The sequence below is a fragment of the Leucoraja erinacea genome, unplaced genomic scaffold (genome assembly GCF_028641065.1).
Source record: "Leucoraja erinacea ecotype New England unplaced genomic scaffold, Leri_hhj_1 Leri_935S, whole genome shotgun sequence".
Classification (NCBI taxonomy): Eukaryota; Metazoa; Chordata; class Chondrichthyes; order Rajiformes; family Rajidae; genus Leucoraja; species Leucoraja erinaceus.
In genome coordinates this window covers 25,001-38,432 of record NW_026576878.1, presented here as the reverse complement: position 1 = coordinate 38,432, position 13,432 = coordinate 25,001, and positions in this window count along the sequence as shown.

Genomic DNA, 13,432 nt, shown 5'->3' with positions numbered 1-13,432 from the left:
GGGTTATTGATTGGGGACGATCAGCCATGATCACAATGAATGGCGGTGCTGGTGCTGGCTCGAAGGGCCGAATGGCCTCTCCTCCTGCACCTACCGCCTATGTTTATATGTCACCCCACACGCGCGCACACACTAGGCACAATTTACAATCTATGGAGAGAAGGCAGGTTGTTGGATGATCAGCCATGATCATATTGAATGGCGGTGCTGGTGCTGGCTCGAAGGGCCAAATGGCCTCTCCTCCTGCACCTAATTTCTATGTTTCCGAGGCCAATAAACTCGCAAACCTGGAGTGTGTGGGAGGGGAAAACCCCACGGGGAGAACGTGCAAACTCCGTACAGGCAGCAAACTCCGTAGTCAGGATTGAACCCGGGTTACCAGCACAGCAAGGCAGCAGCTCTACCCGCTGCACCGCCGTGCCGTCCATCAAACGGGCAAAAAAGACAAGTGGGCAGGGGTGGAGAGGAGAGGAGAGGGTGGGGTGGAGTGGGATTCACAGACTAAACCCCTCCGCTCAGTCCGCCCGATCTCCCAGTGGCTCAGCACTTTAACTCCCCCTCCCATTCCCCACACTGTGTGACCTCTCTGTCCTGGGCCTCCTCCACTGTCAGAGTGAGGCCCAGCGCACACACACATTGGGGGAACACCACCTCATATTTCACACGGGGGCAGTGGTGAGAACATTGACTTCTCTAACTTCAAGTACACCCTTGCTTTCCCTCTCTCTCCGCCCTAGTTCTCCGACCAGTTTGACTGTCCTCCTGATTAAATGTTATCTTCATAAGCCTAGCTAACAATGCTGCAAGTCCCGCTGAGTTACTCCAGCATTTTGTGTCTATCTTCGGTCTAAACCAGCGGCTGCAGTTCCGTTCTCCTTCCTCCGAGCTCACTACGATCTCTGCTACATTTTCTTTGAGCTGCGCCCCCTTTGATGTCATGTTTCCACACCTCTCGCGTCCTTATCTCTCCCCTGACTCTCCGTCTGAAGAAGGGTCTCGACCTGAAACGTCGCCTGTTCCTTCTCTCCAGAGATGCTGCCTGACCCGCTGAGTTACTCCAGCACTCTGTGAAACGTCACCTATCCATGTTCTCCACACAGATGCTGCCTGACCCGCTGAGTTACTCCAGCACTCTGTGAAACGTCACCTATCCATGTTCTCCACACAGATGCTGCCTGACCCGCTGAGTTACTCCAGCACTCCGTGAAACGTCACCTATCCATGTTCTCCACAGATGCTGCCTGACCCGCTGAGTTACTCCAGCACTCTGTTTAATTGATTGAAGGTACACAAAATTGCTGGAGAAACTCAGCGGTTTATGGTGCAGCAGCATCTATGGAGCGAAGGAAATAGGCAACGTTTCGGGCCGAAACCTTTATGGAAATAGGCAACGTTTTGGGCCGAAACCCGGAAGGGTTTCGACCCGAAACGTTACCTATTTCCTTAGCTCCATAGATGCTGCTGCACCCGCTGAGTTACTCCAGCACTCTGTGAAACGTCACCTATCCATGTTCTCCACAGATGCTGCCTGACCCGCTGAGTTACTCCAGCACTCCGTAAAACGTCACCTATCCATGTTCCCCACAGATGCTGCCTGACCCGCTGAGTTACTCCAGCACTCTGTGAAACGTCACCTATCCATGTTCTCCCCACAGATGCTGCCTGACCCGCCGAGTTACTCCAGCACTCTTGTGTCTATCTTCGGTATAAACCAGCGTCTGCAGTTCCTTTTTATTCCACCTATCACTCGCCGGGCTTAGCCCACCACTCCCCTTGACTCCCATCAGTCTGAAGTCCCGAAAAATGTCACCTCGTCAATTCCTCCTCCACAGTTGCCGCCTGACCAGTCGAGTTCTTACAGCGCTTTTTGTGTTTTGCCACGATTGGGGGGGGGTTAGGAAAATGTCCGGTTCGTTGGATGTAGCGAGAGACAGTCGCTCCCCCTCACACCTCCCCCCCCTCCCCTCCCCTCCCCTCCCCAGCACCAAACACCAGGGGAGAAAGGATGGGTGACACTTTCAGCTCGAGACCCTTACTCCAGTCCTCTCGACCCGAAAAACGTCACCCGTTCCTTCTGTCCAGGGACGTTACCGCTGCCGCTGCTGCCCTTCCCCGCCACCGATTACCTACTCCGGCTTTACTGTGTCCACCTTCAGTTTTAAACCCGTTCCCTCCTGCGCCAAACCCCACGTGTGGTCGACAGAGCCTCGTTACTTATTGATGCACTTAACGGGGGAAGGGGGGGGTGGAGGAAGAGGAGGAGGAGGAGGAGGTGGTGGGAGGGACATGAGCTGCCTTCTCCCAGAGCTCTGACCAGCCCACCCACACTCACACGCTCACACCAGAATCTCCCTCTCTCTGGGCAAAACGCAGTGAAAAAAAATCTCCACTCAGTCCGCATAGAGCTGCACCATCTCCCGGTTGCTCAACACTTTAACTCCCCATTCCCCACACTGTGTGACCTTTCTGTCCTGGGCCTCCTCCACTGTCAGAGTGCTAAGAGTGCCCAGCGCACACACACATTGGGGGAACACCACCTCGTATTTCACCTGGGGGCAGCGGTGAGAACATTGACTTCTCTAACTTCAAGTAACCCTTGCTCTCCCTCTCTCTTTTTTTTTTTAACCGACATTAAATGAGCTGAAAGCTGGGGGGTGGGGGATAAAAGAAAGATAATAGCCACTACATGAGCAGTATTCAAAGTATTTGTTGTGAAGTTAAGAATCTTTCGCGTAGAAGTGAGACACTATGTGTGCGTTCCGTTCGACTGTACAGTGTAGTATCTTTAAGCCTTTTTTCCCTTTTTAACTAAGACATTTTTTTGAAAAAAGGCCATAAAACGCAAAAAAAAAAAAGCTTTGCTTTGTCCGTAGGGTTAGGCTTCCGCTGTCCAGCTCCTTTTCAGTAAAAAGTAAGAGAAAAACTCAAATTTAATAAAAAAAACGACAAAAAAACGATGTGCCAACGAACTCTTGTACATATCTGTAGTAACCCTGTGGGCAAAAAACCCTTTTGCCACACGGACCACCCTCTAATGTACAAATCCGTCTTGCTTAACTCTCCCTAGTGGACGTCACGGTCCTCCCATTAACCGCCCCCCCGCCCCAGAGGGAAAAAAACAACCCCCTCCCCCTCCCCCTCCCTTTTTTTGTCTCAAAAGCAGAAAAATAAACCCCTTTGAGATCGTATTTTATTAAGAAAAAAAATCGAAAAAAGAGAAAAGAATGTTTTGACTATTTTTTTACTGCTTGGCAGCATTGTACAGTACCGGGAGAATAAATAAATAAAAATTAAAAAAAAATGTGAGTATGTGATACTCTGCACATCATTCCTCGAGATTATTATTTTTTTTTTTCGAAAGGGTCTGTAATATTTTCATTTTTGAATCTCATGTAGAGTCGTAATAATTAATCGTCATCCTTGGTAACGGTGTCTAACACTAAGAGGACAACACGAGAGGAAAAAAAAATCACCGCGGGAAAAAAAAAAAGGTTTATATGTCGTAGAAGGGCACAGTAATTCTGACACTTCCTGTTATTTTGCTGAACTATTAAATCATGTTTTTAGACAATCAGTGAATAGGTGATGCCATTTTTTGATTTCTTTCCCCCCCCTCCTCCTCTCCTCTCCCTTCCCCCCTCCTCTCTTCTTCTTCTTGCGTACGGCGTGCACAGCCTGAAGTTGTAGGACAACTTGTCTCCGTTCCCAAATGGCCAATTCCATCTGTTTGCCGACTATACTCTGTGCTGAAGCACTAGCAAGAATTTCATGGCCCTATCTGGGACACACGTGACCAAAAAAACGCTCTCGGATCTTGTGCACGCCGGGTCGATTGCATTCGTCGAAAGGTTGCAATCCTCCCACCTACCCCCCTCTCTTTCTCTCCTTCTCCCTCTCTCATTCTCTCTCTCTCCTCCCCTTTACTGGCATAGAAGGTGATACGACTTTTTTTTTGTTTTGAGATGGGGGGGGGGGGTTTTCGGGTTACTTTTTAAAAAATGTACAAAAATAAAACACAAAAGTCACGGAATTTGGTGTTAAAAACACACTACATATTGCATATAGATATAAGGATAGTCTGCATGCGTGTAGGCAGTGTGGTTGTTTGCTGAAAAAAAATGCTGCTAATATATTTACATTTTACAGAAGCATATCTAATAGATCATTGTTTTGACTTTAATCTTTGTAAATTAAGTATTACGAATTTTAACCTTGGATGTCATTGCATAAATTGCTTGTATCTCAACCTGAGAAAGTCTAGTATTAAATGGAGAAACTGTTTTTTTTTCTTAATGCGTGGTCTGGTGGAATTTATTTTCCCGCCCGTGGGATGTGGAGAGGATGTGGAATCCCGGCTTCCGAGCTTCAAACGTCGTACATCTCACCGTATCTCGCTGGCCTCCTCTCCCCCCTTCCGAACGTCACGGTCCCTCAGATCCACATCAGCCGGTCTCCTCTCCATCCACAAGTCCAACCTCCGCAGTTTTGGGGGGGGACAGAGCCTTCTCCAGGGCAGCTCCCAGGCTCTGGAACTCCCTCCCCCAACTGATCCGCAATTCCGTGTCCCTCACCATCTTCAAGTCCCGCCTCAAGACCCATCTCTTCACCTCTGCCTATCCTTAGCCCCACGTCCCCCTCCATTTTCATCTGTGCATTAATTGCCTCATACTGTGTTTTGTATTGAATTCTGTCTTTACTTTGTGTACTAGTCATGTCTCTACTATTTATTTCATTCCCCTTACATGTTTTTCCTCTACCTGCTAAGTTTTTGTAAGGTGTCCTTGAGACTCTTGAAAGGCGCCCATAAATAAAATTTATTATTATTATTAATACATCATCCGTCCCGACAAGGGAGCCCAGCGTAGGTTCACCAGGATGGCGGGACTGTCACACGCTGAGAGAATGGAGCGGCTGGGCTTGTACACTCTGGTGTTTAGAAGTTTATAGTTTAATATATCGAGATGCAACGAGACCTGGGTGTCATGGTACACTAGTCATTGAAAGTAGGCATGCAGGTGCAGCAGGCAGTGAAGAAAGCCAATGGTATGTTAGCATTCATAGCAAAAGGATTTGAGTATAGGAGCGGGGAGGTTCTACTGCAGTTGTACAGGGTCTTGGTGAGACCACACCTGGAGTATTGCGTACAGTTTTGGTCTCCTAATCTGAGGAAAGACATTCTTGCCATAGAGGGAGTACAGAGAAGGTTCACCAGACTGATTCCTGGGATGTCAGGACTTTCATATGAAGAAAGACTGGATAGACTCGGCTTGTACTCGCTAGAATTTAGAAGATTGAGGGGGGATCTTATAGAAACGTACAAAATTCTTAAGGGGTTGGACAGGCTAGATGCAGGAAGATTGTTCCCGATGTTGGAGAAGTCCAGAACAAGGGGCCACACACACACAGTTTAAGGATAAGGGGGAAATCTTTTAGGACCGAGATGAGAAAAACATTTTTTTTTCCCACACAGAGAGTGGTGAATCTGTGGAATTCTCTGCCACAGAAGGTAGTTGAGGCCACAGTTCATTGGCTATATTTAAGAGGGAGTTAGATGCGGCTAAAGGGATCAGGGGGTATGGAGAGAAGGCAGGTACAGGATACTGAGTTGGATGATCAGCCATGATCATATTGAATGGCGGTGCAGGCTCGAAGGGCCGAATGGCCTCCACTCCTGCACTTATTTTCTATGTTTCTATGTACACTCTGGTGTTTCGAAGGATGAGAGGGAATCTCGTTGAAACGTATAAGATTATTAAGTGTTTGGACACGCTAGAGGCAGGAAACATGTTCCCGATGTTGGGGGAGTCCAGAACCAGGGGCCACAAACACACACACACAGTTTTAAGAATAAGGAGTAAGCCATTTAGATCATAGACGAGGAAACACTTTGTGTGTCTGTGGAGGCCGTTTCTCTGGATGCTTTCAAGAGAGAGCTAGATGGGGCTCTTAAAGATAGTGGAGTCAGGGGAGAAGGCAGGAACGGGGTACTGATTGGGGATAATCACATTGAATGGCGGTGCTGGCTCGAATGGCCGACTCCTGCACCTATTGACCAGAGCTTCTGGCAACGACCATTGCTTGTGGCAGTGCAATTATGTCGGGATACATCCAGTTCTCAGCCCCGATCCTGCTATGCAGCTGTTTCCACTAGTGGGAGAGTCTCGGACCAGGGCGGTGAAATGTCGAGGCTTGGTAAGGTGCATTTGGGAGTAGTTTGGGCCCCTGTATCTGAGGGAGGATGTGCTGGCTGGCCCTGGAGGCCCTTTGACCAGAACGACCCCAGGAATGAGTGGGTTAATGTACGATCAGCCTGTACTCGCTGGAGTTTGCAAACAAATGACGGGGTGGGAACTCATTGAAACGTTACCGAATAGTGAAAGGCCTGGATAGAGTGGATGTGGAGAGGATGTTTCCACTAGTGGGAGAAGTCGAGGACCAGAGGTCACATCCTCAATGTGATCAGCCTGAAGAAGGGTCTCGACCCGAAACGTCACCTATTCCTTCGCTCCATTGATGCTGCCTCACCCGCTGAGTTTCCAGAAGGGTCTCGACCCGAAACGTCGCCTATTCCTTCGCTCCACAGATGCTGCCACACCCGCTGAGTTTCTCCAGCATTTTTGTCTGCCTTAGATTCTTCCAACGTCTGCATTTCTTAAATATATCCTCAGCATTAAAGGACGTTCCTTCAGGAAGGAGATGAGGAGGAATTTCTTTAGCCAGAGGGTGGTGAATCTGTGGAATTCGTTGCCACAGATGGCGGTGGAGGCCACATGGTCAGTGGGTATTTTTAAGGCAGAGATAGATAGATTGTTGATTAGTGCGGGTGTCAGGTTAGAAATATAGAAAACATGTAGGCCATTCGGCCCTTCGAGCCTGCACCGCCATTCAATATGATCATGGCTGATCATCCAACTCAGTATCCCGTACCTGCCTTCTCTCCATACCCCCTGATCCCTTTAGCCACAAGGGCCACATCTAACTCCCTCTTAAATATAGCCAATGGCCTCAACTACCTTCTGTGAATTCCACAGACACCACCTTCATCTGTCCTGGCTTATCCTTAACTGTGTGTGTGTGTGCCCCCTTTTTCTATAAGAACAATCTTCCTGCCCCCTCAATTTTGTACTTCTATAAGATCCCCCCTCAATCTTCTAAGTCTAGCGAGTACAAGCCGAGTCTATCCAGTCTTTCTTCATATGCAAAAGTCCTGACATCCCAGGAATCAGTCTGGTGAACCTTCTCTGTACTCCCTCTACGGCAAGAATGTCCTTCCTCAGAAGCTTCTATAAGATCCCCCCTCAATCTGCTAAATTCCTAAAGCGAGTACAAGCCGAGTCTAAGCTAAGTTTATGTTAATGTAAGGTTGTGGGGAGAAGGCAGGAGAATGGGGTTAGGAGGGAGAGATAGATCGAATGGCGGAGTAGACCTGACGGGCCGAATGGCCTAATTCTGCCCCTATCACTTAGCAGGAGTGTCAACTCGATACAAGCTTCTAAAGACATTGCAGACACACCAATGTGACACTGTGGCAGATGTAGTGCGTACATACAAAGGGTGGCATAGCAGGTAGAATCACTGCCTTACAGTGCTTGCAGCACCAGAGACCCAGGTTCGATCCCAACTACGGGTACGGAGTTTGTACCTTCTCCCCGTGACCTGTGGATGGATCGATTGTAATCATGTGTTGTCTTTCCGCTGACTGAAGCTTTTCACTGTACCTCAGTACACGGAACTGACTATAAACGAAACTGAATGAAACTCACCCAAAGCCTGGCCATGGATCGTACAGTTTTGGTCTCCTAATCTGAGGAAAGACATTCTTGTTCCAATAGGAAGGATTTGAGTATAGGAGCAGGGAGGTTCTACTGCAGTTGTACAGGGTCTTGGTGAGACCACACCTGGAGTATTGCGTACAGTTTTGGTCTCCCAATCTGAGGAAAGACATTCTTGCCATAGAGGATTTGAGTATAGGAGCAGGGAGGTTCATACTGCAGTTGTACAGGGTCTTGGTGAGACCACACCTGGAGTATTGCGTACAGTTTTGGTCTCCTAATCTGAGGAAAGACATTCTTGCCATAGAGGGAGTACAGAGAAGGTTCACCAGACTGATTCCTGGGATGGCAGGACTTTCATATGAAGAAAGACTGGATAGACTCGGCTTGTACTCACTCGCTAGAATCTTTAGAAGATTGAGGGGGGGAATCTTATAGTCCAAACGTACAAAATTTCTTAAGGGGTTTGGACAGGCTAGATGCAGGAAAGATTGTTCCCGATGTTGGGGAAGTCCAGAACAAGGGGTCACAGCTTAAGGATAAGGGGGAAATCCTTTTGGACCGAGATGAGAAAACATTTTTTTTTCACACACAGAGAGTGGTGAATCTGTGGAATTCTCTGCCACAGAAGGTAGTTGAGGCCACACAGTTCATTGGCTATATTTAAGAGGGAGTGGCCCTTGTGGCTAAAGGGATCAGAGGGTATGGAGAGAAGGCAGGGATGGGATACTGAGTTGGATGATCAGCCATGATCATATTGAATGGCGGTGCAGGCTCGAAGGGCCGAATGGCCTCTACTCCTGCACCTATTGTCTATGTTTCCAACATCATCAAGCAGATCATTTCGGGTATAGAAGTTGGAAGTTCACAGTTGCAGTCGTAAAGGACAAAATGGTGAGGCCACGTTTAGATTACAGTGTTCAGTTCTGGGCACCGTGTTACAGGAACGATGTCGTCGAGGCTGGAAAGGGCTGGAGAGGATTCACGAGGATGTTGCCGGGACTCGAGGGGCCTGAGCTACAGGGAGAGGTCGGGGCAAAGGGCTGGGTCTCTATTCCCTGGAGCGCAGGAGGATGAGGGGGGTGATCTTATAGAGGTGTACAAAATCACAAGGGGAATAGATCGGGCAGAGTCTCTTGCCCAGAGTCGGGGAATCGAGGACCAGAGGACACGGGTTCAAGGTGAAGGGGGAAAAGATTTAATAGGAATCTGAGGGATAACATTTCCACACTTTTCGAGGGTGGTGGGTGTATGGAACGAGCTGCCGGAGGAGGTCGTTGAGGCTGGGACTGTCCCAACGTTTTAAGAAACAGTTGGACAGGTACACGGATAGGACAGGACAGGTTTGGTGGAATATGGACCAAACTCAGGTGAGTGGGTCTAGTGTAGACGGGGGCACAGTCCTCCCTCCCTCTCTCCCCGCCTTTGTCCCTGGGGTTATTGGGGTATCTCTCTCTCTCTCCACTCATCCCCTTCCCACACTCCCTCCTTCCCTCTCCTTCCTTCCCCTCTTTCCCTCTCCCCCCGAACAGTGGCATGGTCTGTCCCTCTCTCCCTGTCTCTCATCTTTCTTCTGTCTCTCTCTCTTGTCTCTCTCTCTCTCTCTCTCTGGTCTCTCTCTCTCTCTCTCTCTCTCTCCCTCCCTCTCTCTCTCTCCCTCTCTCTCCTCTCTCTCTCTCTGCCCCTCTCTCTGCTCTCTCTCTGGTCTCCTCTCCTCTCTCTCATCTGTCTCTCTGCTGTCCTCTCTGGTCTCTCCTCCTCTGTCTCCCTCTGTCTCGCCTCCCTCTCTCTCTGTCCTCTCTCTCTCAAAATCTCTCTCTGGTCTCTCTCTCTCCCTTAGCCTCTCTCTCTCTCTCTCTCCTCCCTCTCTCTCCCTCTCTCTCTCTCCCTCTCTCTCTCTCTCTCCCTCTCTCTCTCTCTCTCTCTCTCTCTCTCTCTCTCTCTCTCTCTCTTTCTCCCTCTCTCTCTCCCCCTCTCTCCAACAGATCAGCCCCTCTCTCTCTGTGTCCCTTTCCTCTGTATTCTTTCTCTCCTCTTTTCCCCTCTATCTCTTCCCCCCCCCAGGGGGGTCTCTGGTCCCTCTCTCCTCATCCCTCTCCCTCTCGCTCTCCCCCTCTCCTTCCCTCTCCCTCTCCTACCCCCCTCCTCCTCTCCCTTCTCTCCTTTCCTCCCTCCCTCCCTCCCCTCTCCCCCCCTCTCTCCCTCCCCTCTCTCCCTCTTCCCTCTCTCTCTCCTTTTCCTCTCCTTTCCCCCTCTCCCCCTGTCCCCCTTCCCCCTTTCCTCCCCTCTTCTCTTCCTCCCCCTCCCCCTCCCTCTCCCTCTCTCTCCTCTCCTCTCCTCTCCCCCCTTTCTCTCCCCCCTCTCCCCCCCCTCCTTCCTCTCCCCTCCCCTCCCCTTTCTCTCTCCCCCTCCCCCTCCTCTCCTCCCCTCTCCTCCCCTTCCCTCCCCCCATCCACAACATCTTCCCTCTCTTGCTCCGGAGAGAGTCTTCCTCTCCTCCCTTCTCTCTGGAGTCTCCCTTCTTCTCCTCCTCCCTCTTCCCTCTTCCTCTTCTTCCCCTCCTTCTTTTCTCTTCCCCCTCTCCTCTCTCTCCTCCCCTCTCCTCCCCCTCTCTCCCCCTCTTTTCCCCCTCCCCCCCCCTCTCCCCTCCTGAACTCTCCCCTCCTCCTCCCTCGGTCACTCTTCCCCTCCTCCCCCCTCCTCCTCCCCTTCTCATCTTTCCTCTTCCCTTCTTCCTTCTCTCCTCTCTTCTCTTCTCCCCCTCTTCCCTCCTCTCCTTCTCCCAGAGAGAGACCTTCTCTTCCCTCTCCCCTCTCCTCCCCCTCTCCCTCCTCTTCTCTCTTTCCCTCTCTTCCTCCCCCCCCCCCCCCTGCCTCCCCTTCCCCCTCCCCTCCCCCCTCTTCCCCTCTCCCTTCTTCCCCTGTTCCCTCCCTCTCCCCCTCTTCTCCCCTACCATTTTTTCCCCTTCCCCTCTCTCTCTCTCCTCTCTCCCCTCCCCGTATCCTCCCCCTCCTCTCTTTCCCCATCTCTTTTCTCCCCCCTCTCTCTTCTCTTTCCTCTCCCCCCTCTGTTCTCCTCTCCCTCTCTTCCTCTCTCTCCCCTCCTCCCTCCTTCTCTTCCCCCTCTCTCTCCCCCCTCTTTCCCTCTCTCTCTCACCCTCTCCTCCCTCTCTTCCCTCTCTAACCCCTCCCCCCCTCTTTTCTCCTTCCCTCCCTCTTCCTCCCTCTCTCTCCTCTCTCTCTCCTTCTCACTCTCTCTCTCCCCCTCTCGTATTCCCCCATCCCCATCTCTCTCTCCCCGTCTCTCTCTCCCCATCTCTCTCTACCCACCCTCCTCTCCCTCTCTCCCCCTCTCTTCCTCTCTCCCCCTCTCTCCCTCCTCCCCTCTCCCCCCCTCCCTCTCCTCCCCCTCCCCCCTCCTGCCTCTCTCTCTCTCCTCCCCCTCTCTCTCCTCCCTCTCTCTCCCTCCTCCCCTCTCCTCTCCTCTCCCCTCCTCTCCCCCCTCCTCGCCTTCCCCTTCTCTCTCCTTCCCCTCCCTCTCCGCCCCTCTCTCTCCTCCTCCTCTGGGTCCTCTCTCCTCTCCTCCCCTCTCTCTTCTCCTCTCCCCTCTCCTTTCTCTCTTCCCTCTCCTCTCCTTCCCCCTCTCTCTCTCCCCTCTCTCCTCCCTCTCCCTCTCTCCTCCTTCCTCCCTACCTCCTCTCCCCTATTCCTCTTCCCCTCCTCTTCCTCTCCCTCCTTCTCTCCCTCCCGATCTCTCCCTCCTCTTCCCCTCCCTCCTCTCCCTCTCTCTCTCCTCTCTCTCTCCTCCCTCCTCCTCCTCTCTCCCCCCCTCTCCTCCTCTTTCTCTCCTCTCTCTCCTCTCTTCTCCCTTCTCTGTTCTCCCCCTTTCCTCTCTCTTCTCTCCCCCCCTGTCCCCTCGTCTCTTTCCCCCTCTCTCTCTCCTCTCCCTCTCCTTCCCTCTTCCCCTCCCCCTCTCTCTCTCTCTCTCTCTCTCTCCTCTCTGCCTCCTCTCTCCTTCTCTCCACCTCTCTCCTCCTCTCTCTCTCTCTCCCTTTCTCACTCTATCTCTCTCTCCCTCTCTCTCCCTCTTCCCCTCTCTCACTCTCTCTCTCTCTCTCGCTCCCTCCCTCTCTCGCCCCCTCTTCCCCCCCTCTCCCTCCCCCTCTCTCTCCCCCCCTCTCCTCTCTCCCTCTCTCTCTCTCTCTCCTCCTCCCTCTCCCCCTCCTCTCTCCTCCCTCCCTCTTCCTCTCTCTTCCCTTCTCTCTCTCCCCCTCCTCTCTTCTCCCTCTCTCTCCTCTCCCTCTCTCCTCTCTCCTCTCTCTCTCCTCCCTCCCTCCTCTCTTCCTCCCTTCTCCCTCTCTCCCCCCTCCCTCTCCCCCTCCTCTCTCTTCCCCTCTCTCCTCTCCCTCTCCTCCTCTCTCTCTCCTCTCCCCCCCTCCTCTCTCTCTCTCCCTTCCCCCCCTCTCTCCCCCTTTTCCTTCTCCCTCTCCTCCCTCTCTCCCCCTCTTCCCTCTCCCTCTCCCTCCTCCCCCTCTCCTTCTCCTCCCTCTCCTCTCTCCCCTCTTCTTCCACTCTCTCCTTTCCCCTCTCCCTTCCTCCTCCCCCTCTCCTCTCTCCCTCCCCCCTCTCTCCCTCTCTCTCTTCTCCTCCCTCTCCTCCTTCCTCGCCTCTTTCTCTTCTTCCCCTCTCTCCTCCCTCTCTCCTCTCCTCCCTCCCCTCTCTCCCCCCTCCCCTCTCTGCTCTCTCTCCTCCACTTCTCTCTCCACTCCCCTCTCTCTCTCACATCTCCCCTCTCCCCCTCTCCTCCCCTCCCCCCCTCTCTCGCTCTTTCTCTCTTCCCCCTCTCCCTCTCTCCTCTCCCTCCTCCCCCCACCCCTCCCTCTCCCCCACACCCACTCTATTCCCAGTCACGGTGGACCATCGGCAGAGTTGCCGCCCCAAGGGTTTGATCCTGACCACGGGCGCTGTCTGTGAGGAGTTTGCACGTTCTCTCTCCCCGTGACCCGCGTGGGTTTTCTCCGGGCGCTCCGGGTCCTTCCCCAGCTCCAAAGTCCTCCCTCCCCCCCGAGTGTGTAGGGAGTGGACGGGCCAAGTGGGGGGAGCGGGGGCTAGCACGGACCCGCCGGGCCGAAGGGCCAGTTTCCGCGCTGTATCTCTAAACTAATTTAAACTAATCAAAGTGTGGGGGTGGGGGCGGTGAGGTGAGGGGTCGCGACCTCCGGCCAGGCTGAACTCTGACCTTCTCTCCCTGCAGGTCATGTGACCGCGGTCGACGACCCCCAGGAGCCTGATCTCTGACCCCGACCCACGGGGGTGACAGCTGACCCCTTGACCCTCCTCCTTCGCCCCCTCACACTCTGACCTACGACCCTCTCTACTCATCGCCACCCACACTGAACCCCGACCTTCGACCCCTCGGTCGACCCGGCCCTTGACCGCCTCCGCCGTGCCCTCCGACCCCCCGACCCCCGGCCCCATGTTCTCCGGCCACATGAACCCCTGTGTGATCCAGGATTTGAACCCCCGACCCCGGCCCCCCCCTCACTCCAGCCTCCCCCTCCCCCTCCTCAACCTCAACCTCAACTCCCTCGGCCCTGAGGGCCTCGACCCCACTGGGGGTGACTGGGGTCTGACCTCCGACCCCTCACCCCCCTCGCACGG